The sequence below is a fragment of the Trichosurus vulpecula genome, chromosome 7 (assembly GCF_011100635.1).
Source record: "Trichosurus vulpecula isolate mTriVul1 chromosome 7, mTriVul1.pri, whole genome shotgun sequence".
Classification (NCBI taxonomy): domain Eukaryota; kingdom Metazoa; phylum Chordata; class Mammalia; order Diprotodontia; family Phalangeridae; genus Trichosurus; species Trichosurus vulpecula.
This window is the reverse complement of record NC_050579.1, coordinates 139385071-139402483: the sequence shown is the minus strand read 5'-3', so window position 1 is coordinate 139402483 and position 17413 is coordinate 139385071. Positions and strand designations below refer to the sequence as shown.

At 36.8% G+C, this 17413-nt stretch overlaps 1 protein-coding gene and 1 pseudogene across 1 annotated transcript in view; one reads left to right on the top strand and one right to left on the bottom strand.

The window, feature by feature from the left end:
* NKAIN2 (sodium/potassium transporting ATPase interacting 2) overlaps positions 1–17413 on the top strand; it is a 1347683-nt gene that overhangs the window by 147101 nt on the left and 1183169 nt on the right. The gene's annotated exons all lie outside the window — the stretch shown is intronic.
* On the bottom strand, positions 8031–8728 carry LOC118858465 (annotated as a pseudogene).

The following is a 17413-nucleotide window of genomic DNA, read 5'->3' as shown; positions in this document are numbered from 1 at the left end:
TAATAGGCACTTAACAAATATTTCTTGACTATTTTTTGACTCTTTATTATATGCTAAGGACACAAAAGAAAGGCAAATTTGTGTCTCTGCCATTAAGAAGCTGGATCTGTAAAGAGAGATAGTGATACATTAAACACATACCTCATAGGATCATTGGGATAATTCTGGTAAAGTGCCATATAAATATTAGCTAATAGTTCTACCTTTTATGACTGTAAGCTGAATCTTAAAGCACATTGCTATGAAGTCTCTCCTCAGTGCCTCACAGCAGAGTCAAAAGCAGAGTAGAGGTGGTGAGTGCTGGAGAACAGAAATTCTCTTCGGTATCTTTGGGCCTCTGGAGTCTCTTCAGACTTTGCATTTGCTTTGGGCACTTCTGCCTTCCAGCTTGGAGTTAGAAGATAGAGGAATGAAGCCAAACTCATGTTGGGTTGCTGAAGGGAAAATGAGACTCTGGAAAGAAGCTGGCATGAGAGGCACTAGCATTCTCTAGCATGTCCCTATCCATGGCTTGCTACACTAGAGACTGGGGAATTTTTCCTTAGCTGAGATTTAGGACTCTATCCTAGTTGAGCTAAGTTACCTTGTTCCCAGTGGGAGAGCTCCTTCACTCTGTATTGCCTGGTATATATTCCTCTCTGTGTATTTCCTATGATTTCTGTTTTGCTATCAACTTGGATAAATGGGTTTCTTTGCTATCTATTCATTATGGAACTGGTATCTGTTGGTAAGAAAGTCAAGCCTTGGGTATAGAGCCTAAGGACCTTTCCTCCTTAAGGAACAGTGTTCAGATAACCTGAACCTCCTCTTTCTAAGGAGAGCAGAGTGGCTATCCTGGTCTCAACCTTCTCCTTCCCTACATGGCAAGAAATACTCTCCTGGAGAAGGCTGAAGAGAGAAGAAACAATAGGTGTCTATTCTGCCTCCCTGAAAGCCACACAATGACATGCCACATGGAGGTGACAGCCTCAGTATTTGTATTATTTTGAGTTATAGTTCTTTGTGTGTGTTTCATATTCCCCTATGAAACTATGCCATGAGATGGCATAAGTCATTCCCTTTCCAAAATTTGTCTCCCTCCTAGTGCCTATGTTAACCCTCTACATTTCATAAATGTTTATTAAATTTAATTAAATAATTTAATCCCTTGAGGTTGGTGACTTCTGTGATTCAAAATCAAATGCTTACTTTCTAATAAAAGGAGAGATGACAAGCATCTCTTCACAATGCTGATATCTTCAAAGATCACAGAGGGTGTTAAGTAAGACAAATGGAGGACCTAGGGTGTTTTGAATGGTATTATGAGAGGAAAGAAAAGAGAAGAAAAATGAAGTACACTAGGGAAGAAATGAGGAATAAAAAAGTGGAATGTGCTATTTCTCATAATTTGGATCTTCAAGAAAAGTATACAAATATAGAAGAAGGACTTCTCTCCTTTTCTTCAGGGGAGGAACAATCATCATATAAACCTCACTGCTCTTTAAACTGGATGAGGTACTCAGGTATAACATGCGCACACATATACACCATTGCAGAAATACATCAACATCAACAGGGAAATGGGTAAGGACAGGATGAGGGGAAGAGACGGATTTAAAGGGAAAGAAGATAGGGAGAGAACAGTTATAAGTAAACTATACTTTAGCTTCAGAGAGTGCATTGTGAAGAGGGGAATTAAAAGGATTTTTTTTTATTAGAGCCAATGATTAGGAGGTGGGTGACAGGAAGAAAGGAAAACTACTGTTATGCAAGCATGTCACTTCAATTACAGATCACTAGTGTTTATAATTTCCCAATCTCTTTTCCCATCCTCTTCTTTATAAAGATGGGGGTGGGGAGCAAAGAGGGGAAAATATGAGGATATGATGAAGGAAAATACACAAAAATCATGGCCATGCATGTGAATAGGGTGATCTAACACATAAAAAGGAATATAGAAGATTGCATTAGAAAGCGGAATCTGGTGACGTTATTTTTAAGATATACTATTGAAACATAAAAATTCACAAAGAGTTTAAAATGAGAGACTGGAGCAGAATTTATTATGCTTTAAGAAGGAAAAAAAATGTAGCTGGGAGGGCAATCATGATTTCAGACAAGACAGTAAAAGTAAACATATTTAAATGAGTTAAGCAAGGAAACTATGCTTAAATGAGCAAAAGAAAAAGAAATACTATCAATTACTGTCAATCTTTAATTTATATGCACCATGTGAATATATTTGAATTTATGTATAAGCACATACATGCCCTATGTATGTTGATGAGCATATGTGTATCTGGTAATAGGATATCACTGGAGTTTATTGAATAGAGGGATAACATGATCTGACCTGCACTTTAGGAAAATCAATTTAGTGCAGATAGTACCTTGGAGTAGAAATATACTTATGGCAGATTGCTGAGAAGGTTTTTGAAAAAAAATGTTTATTTTATTTTTAATTTATGAAATAAAACAAGAATTTTTGTAATGTATTATAAAAATTTAAAAAGGTGATTGTACCTTGAACTGCAAATCAATTATGTACAACTTGCTATTCCTTTTCAATGAGAAGGCTTTTGCAATAATGTAGGCAAGGGGTTAATGTTGGACTCTATTAGGGTGGTGGCTGTATAAGAAGAAAGAAGGGGACACTGCAGAGATGTCATAGAGATAGAATTGACAAGTCTGAGCAACTGATGTTGTTTGAGGGAGAGTTGAGAGGACATGAGAACATAAGTTTGTATCCTAGAGGAACAGATGGTCAACAGGGTAAAATGCTTCAGGGATGTCAAGGAGGATGGGGATTAAGATAAAGCCATCAGATTTTGGTAATCAAGAGATACCTGGTAACTTTGGGGAAAATAGTTTCAATGGAATTCAGTGGAATATTTCAATGGAATATTCAATGGAAGTCATTTTGCTGAGTGTTTAAGAGAATTTTTTTTTACCCCCAAAGAGTTTAGCTGAAAAAAAAGATCTTGGACAATAGCTAGAGGGAATTATAGGACTAAGGGATTTTTTACAGATGGGGCAGACCTCAGCATGAGAAGGAACCAGTAGTAGGGAGAAATGGAAGATTATAGAGAGAGACAGGAGTAGTTAGTAGGGGCAATCTGCTAGAGAAGATAGGTGGGGATAGAATTAAGGTACATGTATAGGTGTTGGACTTCACAAGGGAAAAGGACACTTCATCAAAGATATGTAAAAGAAGAGACAGGTAATCATATTGAGGAATATGAGATGAATAGCGAGGAGACAGATCTTAAAGATAATGGCCTCAATTTCTTAATTTTTTTTCTTATGAAATGTGAGACAAGGTCAGAAACAGTAGGGTAGTGGCAAACAAACAGCAACAGATGGGTAGTGGCAAGCCTCAAAAAATAAGTTGCTTTGAATTGAATCAAATTAAATTAAGCCAGACTGTGACACATACACCTATATATGTGACCTTGGGCAAGTCTTTTTTTAAGCCTTTTTTTAAAAAAAAAAATTCTTTATGCCTCAGTTTCTTTATCTTAAAAATCTGAATAAGGTCACACTTCCTACCTCAGAGTTATTGTGAAGGAAGTACTTTTTAGACACAAAAGCACTATAGAAATGGGAACCCTTGTTCCTTTTATTGTGCTCTCTAACTTTTGAACAATGATGCTTTCAGCAAGGCAAGAATTTATTAGGATTCTGTGGGAAATTTTATTCGTATAATATAATTTCAGATTTCTACTGGTCTGGTGAATTACAGGGATAGCACCAAGCTCTTAGTGTAAAAGACAACTCCTTCATACAATTTTTTGAGTAAAGAAGGAAGATTTCATAGCTTCATATACATAATTTCTGCATAGTTCATTGAAGTATGGTACTAATATTGCAAATTGTTAGGACAATGAAGACTGTTGTATATTTTCAATGTGGAGATGACACAGGACTCCCTCTTTGCCTGGCCTTGGATTGTTTAGAAACACCCAAAAGAAAAAATACAGTCCACATGGACACTAAAATTTCTTAATAGAATATATATATATATACACATACATACATATATACATACATATACACATACACATATCTCTATACCTATCTAGATCTATCTTTCTATCTATCTATCTATTTATCTATCTATCATTAAATGTAGCCTGGGTTTAATGGAGTACAATGCCAAATTCCAGGAAGAAAAAAACATATCTTTATGAAATACTAATTTTCTCTATAGAATCTTAGTTTATGCAATGGTAGTCTTTCTTTCAAAAGGTAGTTTAAAATTTAATTAGTGAAGGACACAATTCCTCTGTTGATGAGACTAATGCTGATATTGCCTGGTAAAGATATATCTACAAGAAAGGATTAAGCATTTGAGTTAATCTGCTGCCTGTACACACTTAAGAGAAGATAAGATAGGAGATTTCATCACATGGTGGAGCAATATCTATATCCTTTATCTTAGTGGTTTCTTTATAGCAAAAAAACTTTTGTCCATTGGCAAGAAGAAAATTTCCTTTCTCATGTATCACTTGACATCGAATTATTTTTATGTTGCCAATATTGTGATACTTTGAAAAATGTGTGATTTTGTACATACGTGATACTTCCTTCACCAATAGAGACAGCAGCACCTCCGTATGTTATGGATTGCTGGGGATGAATATTCATCATCAGGTGCCCAATGGTTTGCTGGTGTATGTCTCTGTATTTGTTGTTTCAGAAAACAGGTACATAGTCCTAGACGAGTTGCCTACTTGGTCACTGTCCAGCTTGGGAAGGGCTAAAAGAATGTATTTCCCTGTTGCAGACTTCAAGTGCCTCCAGCAGGATGAGGCATTGGAGTAGGACTTCAGTGGTGGGATATTATCATTAACAGCAATAATCTGATTCACTTGGTGGTGATTTTTGTGATAGGCAATAGCTTCACCGTTTCACAGGAGCTTTTTGAATAGCCGTCAAAATCTAATGACTTTCACTATCAATAAAATAATGGAGTTGCATTGTCTCATAATCCATTGTTACTACTATCAATAATCAAGTGTCCTCCTTTGTAATTTGAAATTAAACTTGAATAAATTAGTATGACTAATTACCATTTGATTGTTAGCTGCTCCCACCAATGATATACTTCATTGGGCATTGGAAAGGTATTAATAGTAGATGGAGTTGCAGCATATTTTTTAAGTTATAGTGAATTGCTAACTAATTGCATTCATATTATTCACCCTACCATTAATGGAAAGCTTTATGATGCCTAGATGCAGCTAGATTAAAATCAATTTAAAAGATGAGTTGAGTTTGTTTATCATGTATTTTTATTATATCTGACAGCTGTTTCCTGAATGCCACTGAAGACTGCACATGAAGCAGATATAACCCCTCTGAATGAACTGATTGTTATATTCTTTAAGTCTTTTTTAGGAGACACATTCCCTTCCTCCCCCTTAACCCTCCAAAAATGCCTGTTAACTTAATTCCACAATCATATGCCACAAGATGACACTGCAAATTTTCTGCTCTACCATTTTGGTTCCATTATTTGAACAGAAACTGGTGCGTTAATCGAAATATTACATCAGCTTCAAATTTAAGTTTCAAGTCATACCCTTAGAATAACATTGAATGTGCAACTATCCATGACGCATGTTGATACAGATGATGTGTATGTTAAAGTAGATAGCTCATGAGGGTACACACAAACATACACATATATGGATATTCTTAGTAGGTCACTGTTTCATTAAAAGAAATATAAGACAATTATTGTCATGATCTTAACATCTTTTAGGGAATACGAATCTGTGACATATAAGTATATATCTACAATTTAATATTCCCAAGGTCTTGTAACTTTCCAATTTCAAAACCATGGCGAAGCTGCCACCAGTCTCAACAGTGATCACTAATTAAAGGTGACATTATTGACAGTATATGACCACTGACGTTCTACTCCAGCACCTCATCAAGCTTGGAGGGGTGATCTGGAAGTCTAAGAGAGCAGAGTACAAGTCTTTTCAGGCCTTTCTAAGATGGAAAGTCATCATGTAGGGGCTGTGTCTAGGATTATGTACATATTCTCTGAGGGACAGCCTAAGCAAATAGATGTACTCACTAGCAAAAGGTTAGGTACCTTTGATGAATATTCAGCCCTGGAAATTCATATATAAAACCATACATTTTTCAAAGCATCAGCATATTGGCATTACTAAAAATATGTCCAAAATAGAGTGATGTAAAAGAAACTCAATTTCTTTCTTGCCAATGGAAAAACAAAGTTCTCTTTCTTATAAAGAACCTGTCAAGATAAAAGGAACATAGATGGCATCTAAAAAAAATCAGAAAAACCAATAGGCATGAACGATGGTAAGACTCTCAAGTGTAATGCACCCCCCTTCCTCCCTGCCCCAAACCATGTTATCTAAGCCAAAAGGGAAGTGGCTGATTTTTACATGAGTTCTTCTTCATTGTATGGAGTGTGAGACAATGCCATGATGTTAAAGATATTATACTGTTACATATTTTAAAAAATGAAAAGACAAGTAACTCATGACTAAAGTAGCAAATTCCTACTATCTGTCCCAATATAGCTGTTGGCTAGTGCCAAATTGAGCTTCATCTACTAATTTTCAATATTGGCAACCACTTGTGACTTGGCACAGCATAATTTATAGTAGGGCTACCTCTTCTAATGTATAAATTGTAAGAAAAATGAAGGGAATAAACATGACAACGTAATATTGACTTTGTTTACCTAATCAATGGTTTTTTGTTTATGTTTTTGTTTTTCTCAGGACCAGAGCAAGAAGGGTTTATTGCAAACTTTAATCATTTAAGCCTACTAGGGGTAAAGACATGGGATCTCAGGGAGTGGCTGGCCAAAAAGGGAGTTTAGGCCAGAAGGACCCCATCTAGGTATTGGGGACTGGAATCCCCTTCAGTACAACAGATGCCCTTTATAAAGAAAAGAACTATTCCTTAAACCCAAGGGCAGTGTCCCTATAGGCAAAACAGAACCTAACTGTAAGGATCTGCATAATCTACACCTGGAAGTAATTATTCAGGTAACCTTCCTCTCTACCTTTTTTCTCCTCCCCCTCCCCCCACCAAGCCATAGCTTTATCCTGATTTGGTCCTAAGAAGGAGACATAATTTTGTGGACAATTTTATTTTTAAGGGGGTGGGTGGGAGGGTAAGTGCTTAATAAATACTAGTTAAATTATCTGGATAATTAGTCCCATTCTGCACTTGAAATGTGTAGACACTTACCTGTGAGGGAGGAGAGCATATGAAGGCAGTGAATGAATTATCCAGTTGTTAGGCCTACAGTTAAAACTCTTTAAACTCTGTTTCTTGGGGGCTGATACAGAATGGGCATAATTATCAGGACAATCTGACCCTAAATTCTTCCCCCTACCCCAAGAACCTGTTTCCCATTCCCTTGAAATCTTCAGACCATGGAGGCTAACATAAGTTTCTTGTCATTTTTAGGATTGAAAGTGTTAGCTACCTCCATCTCACTGCCAAAGGCAGGAAAATACAAGTGGCAAGGGGGTTGGAGAGTAGTTACTGACTGTGGCTGCCTGGCTTTGCTCCCACGTGTTTGGCATTGCAGTGGTCCTTCCAAAGGGAGAGAAGGGGTGACTGGCCTTTGGTCATATGATTATGCGGGGGGAGACAAGGAGGACCCTGGAGAAGGGAGCTTAACTCTGCCCCAATGCTTTCAAGAGGATTTCCTCCCTCCCCCCCACCCACCACATCATAAGCCAACCTGGTCACCATGCTGGCTTCTCTCCTAGGCATTTGCTTATCTATTTGGAAGGAGGTGACCCAACCCAACTGGAGAGGGAAAGGGGATGGTATTCAGCTTCAAGTCTGTTTGGAGAGGGGGTGGTTGTGTGGTGAGGGTGAGTTAAAACGTGTTCATTTTCATTCCAAATCTCCGTCTCTCCTCCAGCTACTCTTCCTCCCCCTAAAATCTATCTGGAGCTATTTTTCTCCAAGGACCTGGAGAGGAATGGTGAGCCAGGTCCAGAGCCTTATGGGACGCGTGGAGTAGCCACCCCTTCTCAGACTCACATCATCTGGGGTGCTGCCAGAGCATCTTGGGGATACTGCTGCTGGTAACAGGTCCCATAGTTGCTGACATAGCCCCCACTAGGCAATGTCCTGGTCCTGGGCATATCCCACAGTGAGGAGAGATGTGGGGACAGGGCTGGGAGGGTCCCCAGAAGGTCCCCTTCTTGACTGCTAGACCCCTGCTTCATGATCTTCTTATATTTTGAACATTTGTTCTGAAACCAGATCTTTACCCGAGTCTGAGTTAGGGCCAGCTGGGCAGCTACCTGAGCCCTCTCTGGAAGGGCCAGGTACTGTGCGTGCTGGAAAGGCTGGTTCCGATGTTGACAAAGCTGGAGGCTGGAATACATGGTTCTGGGCTTTTGAAGCTTCTTGGTCCTCCCATTTAGCCAGAGTCCCTCTGGCTGTGGCAATGCAAGTGACTTTTCCAGGTATGTCACTGCCTGCACACTGACTGCAGGGCTACGGAGAAGCAGCGAGGCAGTCCCTGGCTGCTGCTAAGGCAGGTGGGGGCCTGTGGGGCTGACACGAGGGTGACCGTATGACTGTGGAGCTCCCGGATAGGGCCTCTCAGGGGGCTCCCCAAGGGCTGCAGACCATGGGGGTATGCGGAAAGGGAGTGTGGGGGCAGAGGGGCAGGAGGGAAGTGCTGGGTGGCATCAGATACCAGGAGAGTGGTGGGCAAGGATGCCATGGTTAATGTGGCCCTGGGCCTAAAGTTTCCTGGCACCTGGACCCATGGCTTGGCCAACACCTTCTTCCACCTCCTTCTATGTGTGCCTCCTCCTGCTACTCTCCCTTCCCCAAGCTCAGTCCACCAGGTTTCCACGAGCCTCCTCCCCCTGCCACCCCGCCATCTTAAAATCTTGGGGGAAGTCTCTCCCCATGTAGCCTCTCACAGTTAGAGGAAGGGGGGGCAATCCATGATTTTTAAACAGAATTAAAGAAATTTATTTTAGATTATATTTAAGTAACAGATATCTTGGATGGGAAAAAAGTCAACCTGATATGCTTAAGTACTTAAATGATTGACTTCAAGATTGTTCCAATCCATTCAGCAACGACAAAATTCAACTCAGAATCACCCTACTCAGGAACTTCTAGTTGGACAGACTTAATGACTCAGCAGATTTGGTTGGCTTTAAATATTGGTCAAAAATCTCAAGATGTTCCTGTGGTGGAATGGTTTATTGTGCTGGTATTGATGGCACATTGCCTATTTTTATCCATATTAGCATTAAATTTTCATTGTATGTCTTTTTAAGTTCATGGGTTGCCAACAGAGAGGACTGTAGCTTCACTGGTCCAAGTAATCTTACAAAAGACTTGTCTTTCCTGTGTAATCTTTCTCTTTCAAAGTATAAAAGGCTAGGCTCTGCTACTTTAATGCCTGTAGTGCTTTGGGGGAGGGACTTCTATATATAATCATAATTTTATAATTGGCAGTCACCTTACAGGCCATTTAGTTCAAACCCTTCATTTTGCTAATGAGGCCAGAGGTCACACAGGTACTAAAATTTTGAACCCAGGTCCTCTGACTAGAAATCTAGCATATAGCATTCAGCATATATCCTAAGCAGCTTCTCTCAATCCCCAAATAGTACGTAAGAAGGCTTTGGTTGTGCCATCTCAGGCCAAATATAATAAATATATATTCTTCCTCTCTTGTTTTAGGTATAGGCAAAGTATTGCCCAGCCAATCTGGGTGTGGGTCTGACTTAACAAGACCAAATTGAACAATATTATGGAAAGTGACTGTGCTTGCATTGTCCCTAGAGAGTTTACAATTTATTTACTCTTCAAATGGGTAGTATCAAGGAACCCTGATTGTCCTTACTGTGACAACCCCACACCAGTTTCTGTTAAGTCAGAAAATGTTCTATATTCTGCCATATAATATATATATATATATATATATATATATATATATATATATATATATATATATATATATATATATAGATGCCTTTTGGAATATTCTAAATCTAAAACAAAACAAACAAAAGCCCTGCTTAATAAGTGCTTAGAAAACTGGCTGTCTACATTAATGTGAGGAAAAGAACCCGTTTTCAAATATCATCTCTGAGATACTCTGCTTAAACCCAAGTAAGCTGCTTAAAATGTCTGATCCTCAGTTTCCCCAAAATGAAACGAGGGGTTTGGACTAGTTGGCTCCGAAGTTCTCTTTCATGCCTTAATCCTCTAAGATTGGTCATATCAGCAGGAGAGAAAGGTGAATATTTCTTTATAATGAAATTATCCTGATGATGCAGTGAGGACAGAAAATATATTTCTAACCTCAGGTCGCAATTAGTTTGTACTCTGATGCATGAAGTTGAAGAGGCCCCTTACTATTTAAACTACTTTGGGTGCTGTTTATTTTATAAAGCTAATATTATATTAATTTTACATGAATAATTACATACTAAATTAAGCCTAATTCTGATGGAGGCTAGTTCTCATCTGCCTTTTTCAAATTGTCTAACATCTTATTCATTTTAAAACTGCTGCTTCTTGTTTTAGGCATTTCCATTTAGTACTTCATGTTAATGCTTAGATTTTTTCCCCCAGAGAGGTTACAAGTACTATCATTGAAGACCCATTATGATATAGCAGTAGTTAAAATTGTTCCTTAAAATGTGCACTCAGACTTGCCTTTATAGAACTTTTCTTACTCTTATGATGCCAAATTATTCACACTTGGCCTTTTATGTTTTCTTTAAAGTGCACCAAATTACAGATTCACAGAATCTCTGACTTGGAGGGGATATGAGAGACAAGTTTAACATATACCTGAGCATGAATCCCTTCTACAATCATATTTAATAAGTACTTATTTAGTTTTAGCTCAAAGACCTTTAGTAAATTTCACCATGTGGTATCTTCTGGCTCTCATTGGTTTGGGTATGTTTTGTGTCTGGTATATTCTGCCAACTCCTTGTTTATCCTCATATACAGATCATTCATTTGTTGTTTTATTTGTATGGTAGATCTATCACTAGGAACTTCTTTCTTTCTTTTACTTTTAAAAACTATCATTTATTTATTTTAACAGTCTTTTAAAAAACATTTTTAGTTCAAAATTCTCTCACCCTCCAGCCCTTCTCCCATCCATGAAGACACACAATATACTGATTATACCTTTGAAATCATGTAACACATATTTCCATATTAGCCATGTCATAAAAAGCAATAAAAATAAAATGAGAAAATAATACTTCAATTTGCACACTGGTTTCATAAGTTCTCTCTTTGGAGATGGGTAGCAGTTTTTCATCATGAGTCCTTCAGAATTGACTTTTATTATTGTATCGATCAGAGTATCTAAATCTTTCATAGCTGATCATCATTACAATATTGCTGTTATTGTATACAATGATCTGGTTCTGTTCACTTGACTTTTGCATCAGTTCAAATAGGTCTTCCCATATAGAAATTCTTTCCAAGTTAAGATTGTTACTCAAGTTAAAAAATCATTTCAATATTTAATTAATTCAAGATATTCCCCATTTACCACTGTTGAATAGGTATTTTTATGCCAGTGAGCATATATATATATATATATATATGTATATATATATATACATATATGTGTACACACACACATATATATATGTATATATGTGTATATGTGTATATACACACATATGCAGCAAAGAGTGCTAATGTTAAAGAGGTAAAAAAGTAAAACGTAGAGTCACTTCTGTATATTCTGGATGAACATTTCATGTTGTATTATTTTCTCATCCCAGTGGAACTATAATAGAGCAGGGTAGTACATGTTTCTAATGAATTCTTCACTTATGAAAATGATACCACAGGCCCTGTCAAGTACTTTGAGTTTTGTATTTGTTTGTGTGTTTTCCCCCAGGGATGGAGATAAATTTATAGTGATCTGCCCTTTATAGCCACACTCTTTCACAGGTCTCCCTAATGACCAACACATATTGGGAGAACAGGGGTACAGTTTGATGCTATGAGATAGGGTGAAACTCCACAATCTATATAGAGCTTTGTTGCACTAATCACTGAAATCTGTCTCATTAGAACCATTCTGTAAAATATGCATCCTGTTATTTGTTGACGTAGGCTGCAGTGAAATTCTCACATTGTTTCTCCTTAATCCTTCATTTCCTCCATATATTACACATTATCATGGAGGCAATTTAACATGTGACTTGTTCATTGGGTCGGGGTTTTACGGTAGTTTTTTTATTTGCTTGTTTTTTATTGTTATTGTTTTTTATTTTAACCCAGGGCATGATTAAGTCTTTCTGGACCTCCTCAGTTTCCTCATCTGTAAAGTGAATCAGCTGGAGTAGATAATCTGGTATTCTGGCTAACCAATCATTTTGGTTAGCTGAGTGCTACCAGATGTTCTAACTGAAGACTAAAATCTAAAAAAAAATATTTTTTTTGTATAATCTCAACATGTCAATATTGATATGAAACTAGCCTCAGAGGTAAGGATACTTAGGTTCAAGTGATACCTCTGATGCATCCTGGCTATGTGGCCATAGGATTATAGATTTAGAACTATAAGGGACCGTAGAGGTTATCTCACCCATTCGTTTTATTTAATAGTTGTTGACTGAGGCCTGGCAACTCTTTAACTCTGTATGCAGGACAATTGCCTACATGCATTGGTAGTTCCTTTACATGGAATTCTCAATATAAGTGAAATCACAGGTCTAGTCCTTACACTGTTTCCTCCATACCCCAAAGGATTTAATGTTAAAAATTTACTAAGAAAAAATGAAATCTTTCATCAATGTGTGTTTCAGAATCTTTATAAGTAACAATTATCATTATTCAGCTATATATATATATATACATATATATATACACACATATATATATACATATATATATATATATACATATATATTAAGAAAGTGTTGGATACTGACTTAGATTTATTTTTTAATAAATCCCTATTATCATTTTTTCTGAAATATATAATATAAAACAGAAACACATATGCTAAAATGTGGACAAAAATTAGCTTTCTGGTTGTTTTCAGTCAATCAAGAATCATTTATTAAGCACAAACTATGTGCCAGGAAGTGTGCTAAGCACTGTGAATACAAAGAAAAGCAAAAGACCTTCTCTCAAATAGCTCACAGACTAATGGGGGAGAAAACATGCAAGCATTTACATACCAACAAGTTATATACATGATAAAGTTAAAATAATCAAAGAGAGACCATACTAGCATTAAGGGGGATCAAGAAAGGCTTTTTGTGGAAGGTAGGATTTTAGCTAAGACTTGAAGGAATCTAGGGATGCCAGAAGGATGAAATGAGGAGAGAGTTCCAGGCATAGAGGACAGCTGGTGAAAACATACTATAAAAGTGCTCGGTTCTGTATAAATTGGGATTTTATTATACTATGTGAAGGGAAAATTTATCAGAAGGAATTTCAGTGTTCTTTATTAATATATTATGTACATTACCTTCTTTTTAAGAATACTTCTAATGCTAACATTAGTCATTTAATATGTAGACAATTATCAGCCATCTTCAAATTTTAGAACTAGATATCATCTCAGAAATTATTTTGCCAATCTCTCATGTTATCGATAAGGAAAGTGAGACCCAGAGAGACTAATTTAGATTTCCCCAAGGTAATATACCAAGTTAGTGGGAAATTCAGGACTAGAGCCTTGGTCTCCCTACTGTAACACCAGTGCTTTTGATCACTGCCATGCTTCTAGCCTTAATTCAATTTTTTCTAGAATAATTCATTACTCTCCCCTCCCCCCACCCTTGAAGAATTTCAAAAGCTCTAATTGGTATTTAATTATTTCTTGATTACAAGTCCAGTAGGAAGATTATTCATCCTACATACCTTTAAGGGAAAGACTAACATGTTTTCCTATGTAGTAAATGGGAAAAACATGTTTGTTGAATGTTCACAAAGTCTTCAACCTACTTTGTGTTTAGTAGGGCACTGTAACTTTAGATAACTTCTTAAAATTTTAACAAAAAGATTATTAACTGGGTGTCAAGAAGAATGAATGGACCTGGGCATTCCTCAACTCTGTGCATTTTCATTCTGCATTGTGTCCTGAAATGTTGGCATATTTCCTCCAAAGCAGATTTTCTGAATTGCCAAGCTAGTCACTGGAGTTCCCAAGTCTGCACTTTTCTAAGCACACTGATAGTTACTATCCAAATTATTTGTATAGTATTTAAAACTGCATTTCTACTTTCAAAAAATACCATTCAGAACCTTTTTAGAGGGAAGGATTTAACTGTAAATGCATATTTAAGTCTCTTCTTTCTTAGAGATAACAATAATGTTATGATATGATTTCTTTGCTCTAGGAAACTCCCACTGGAGAGAACATCCATGTGAGAGAACATCTTCTACCAATACAAACTGGAACTTTCTCTGAAACATTGTCTTAGAGCAAAAGTGTCAAACTCAAGGCAATCATATTACAATGTAATTGAGAAATGTTTAACAAGATAAAAATACAATAAAACATAGAATAAAATTAATTTGTGGTTTTCTAAGTCAATATGTGTCTGCAGGGATCTATTTTTATCTGAATTTGACACCACTGGTCTTAGAAAATTATCTAGAGCCCTGAGAGGTTAAGTGATTTGCCCAAGGTCACACAGCCAGAAAACTTGAACTTGGGTCTTCCTGTTTTTAAGAGAAACTATCCATTATACCACATTTCCTTTCCCCTTCTTCCTAACCTAGTCTTAATCACTGTTTGACAGCCTTGTCCTAAAGCAACTTATCTTAATTGTATAAGATAGCAGCTCATTTGGCACATCACCGCTGTGGCTTGGTGAATATTGTTTGGTGAAACTAGCAGAAACTGTGAAAGACTTGCAGCATGTGGAAAAGAACAGAATTTTCCTGAATCCTAAGGTAGTGTTTGTGAATTTCTATGTCCTGTAAATACAGTGTTGCTCACTGGGCTGTTTTTTCTTCTTCCTTTTTAACATTAATCACAGACTTTCAGAATTAGAAATGACCTCAGTGGCCATATAGTATAACCTATACTTTTAAAAAATCTCCACCATGACATACCCCATAAGTAGTCATCCACCCCATTTGGAGGAAACTCACTACCTCCCAAAGCATTCTATTCCATATTGGGGTAGCTGTAATTGTTAGGGATTTTTCCCCCTGACTTCAAACCTGCATTTACTTCTTTGCCATTTCTACTCTTGGTTCTGGGTTCTGCCTTTGGGCCAAATAACAAATTTAATCCCTCTTACAAATGACAGACTTTCAGTTACTGGATCAAAGCTGTTATATCACCTCCCCTCAACTCCTTCTATCAGTCTCTTCTTCAGGCTAAACATCCCCAGTCTCCTCCAATGATCTTGACATATACGGAATGGAGTTAGAGGCATTTATCATCTTGATTGCCATACCCTAGAAATTCTCCAGAGTATTGGTGTCTTTCTGTCCTGAGTTATGGTGCCCCAAACTGAACACAGTATTTCAGATGTACTCTGGTCAGAGTGGAATAAGGCAACAGTTTAGTACCATACCCTATACCTACTATGGCACCTCCATAATACTGGATCCTATATCTCTCTTAATGCAGCCTAAAATTGCATTTTTTTTCTACCATATCACACTAATGATTCCTATTGAACTTTCAATTCCATTAAACCTGTATCCTTCCTCCATCCCCCTGCAGTTGTTTTTGTTCTGTTTTCAGATAAATAGTACTCTCATTAATTTTAGCTCTAATGCTTTTAGAATTGTGATATTAGACCTGGGCTGAGCTAGTCCAATTCTTAACTGTGTATCTCTCTGTGAAGGAAGGTTTGCCAAGTACAATCACTAGAAATAAAGTTATACAAGGGTCAGCTGGGTGGTGCAGTGGATAGAGCAACCACCTCTGGCATCAGGAGGACCACAGTTCAAATGTGGCCTCAGACATTAATACCTGTGTGGCCCTGGGCAAGTCACTTAACTTCAATTACCTTTAAAAAAGTAGAGTTACTCAGAAAATAGTTAATTTTTTAATCAACTTTATTGTCAGTTACAGCTTATCTCCCTTCCCAACCCCTCTTTACACATTGAGAAGGTAAGAGATATAAAATCTATTGCAAATATAAAGTAATTCAAAACACATTTTTATGTATAATAGAATAATCATATATATAATCATATACATATTATATATACATATATATATAAATATATATATGTATATATATATATATATATAAACTATCATATTCTGAAAAAAAAAACAAAAAAGAAATAAAGGAAAAAAATGCTTCAAACTAACTCGGGGAAAATTAATTCTCTATTTGGATGTGGATAGTATTTTTCATCACGAGTCCTTTGGAATTGTGCTGGGTCACTGTGTTGACCAGAGCCATTAAATCTTTCACAGTTGATTATCTTTACAATAGTGCTGTCACTTTGTAAATTGTTCCCTGGGTTCTGCTTACTTCACTTTACAGAAGTTCATATAAGTCTTCCCAGTTTTGTTTTGTTTTCCCGAAATCATTCCCTTCGTCAGAAAATGGTTAACTTTTTAAAGAGAAAACATTTTTTGGGGGGGGGCATTTATTCAAGTGTTCACATGTAAAGAGTTTACATTAAAGAAGGCCCAGCAAGAACTGTACTGTACCTAGAAATAGTTTTATGTGTAGAGAGCAATTGACAGATCCTTGTGCAAAATAAAACAATTTTAAATGGAAACGAGTAACTCGAATTTATCACTGAATCTGACTGATCTTCCTGTCAAGTTATTCCAAATGATTGTTTCATTTATGTTAAACTTCTAGGAGATTCTCTAAGCCCTGATGTAGCTTCCAAATTTAATTGGATTTAGTCAGATTTTGCTGGTAGTTGCAGGTTAGTCATAAGCAGAGTTTTGTCATGGGTCCTCCCTCAGCAATGGTATATTTGATTTGTCTGATGGAATATGTGCATTGGCTCAACCATCATGAATATCTACAGCCATTAGATATCATGTAATTTTGCACTTTGGAAGCTTCAATTCACCTGAAGAAGAACTGATAATGAATTTAAAGTAAGTTTTAAGTGAGGCTCTTTCCCCCCACTGGCAGATAAAATCCTTAATTATACTTTTTAGCTGTTTCTTGCAGCTTGAAGGTAATCGTATCAACAGATTACAGGGGACATAATTAAAGTGTGGCACAGTGGCCATTTCAATAATGTATGTGAATCCCACATGTTGATCAGAATGTTTTCAGTTTGGAATGTGAGTAGTCTTGGTATATTTCAAGGAAAATAATAATTTTAACATTGCATAACCAGATTATATATGTATTATATATTTGTTTATGTACTACATTTTCATTATGTACTCTAAGTATATTTAAAACAATTATATCTATATCACTCTAGAACAAAGGAGTTTCAT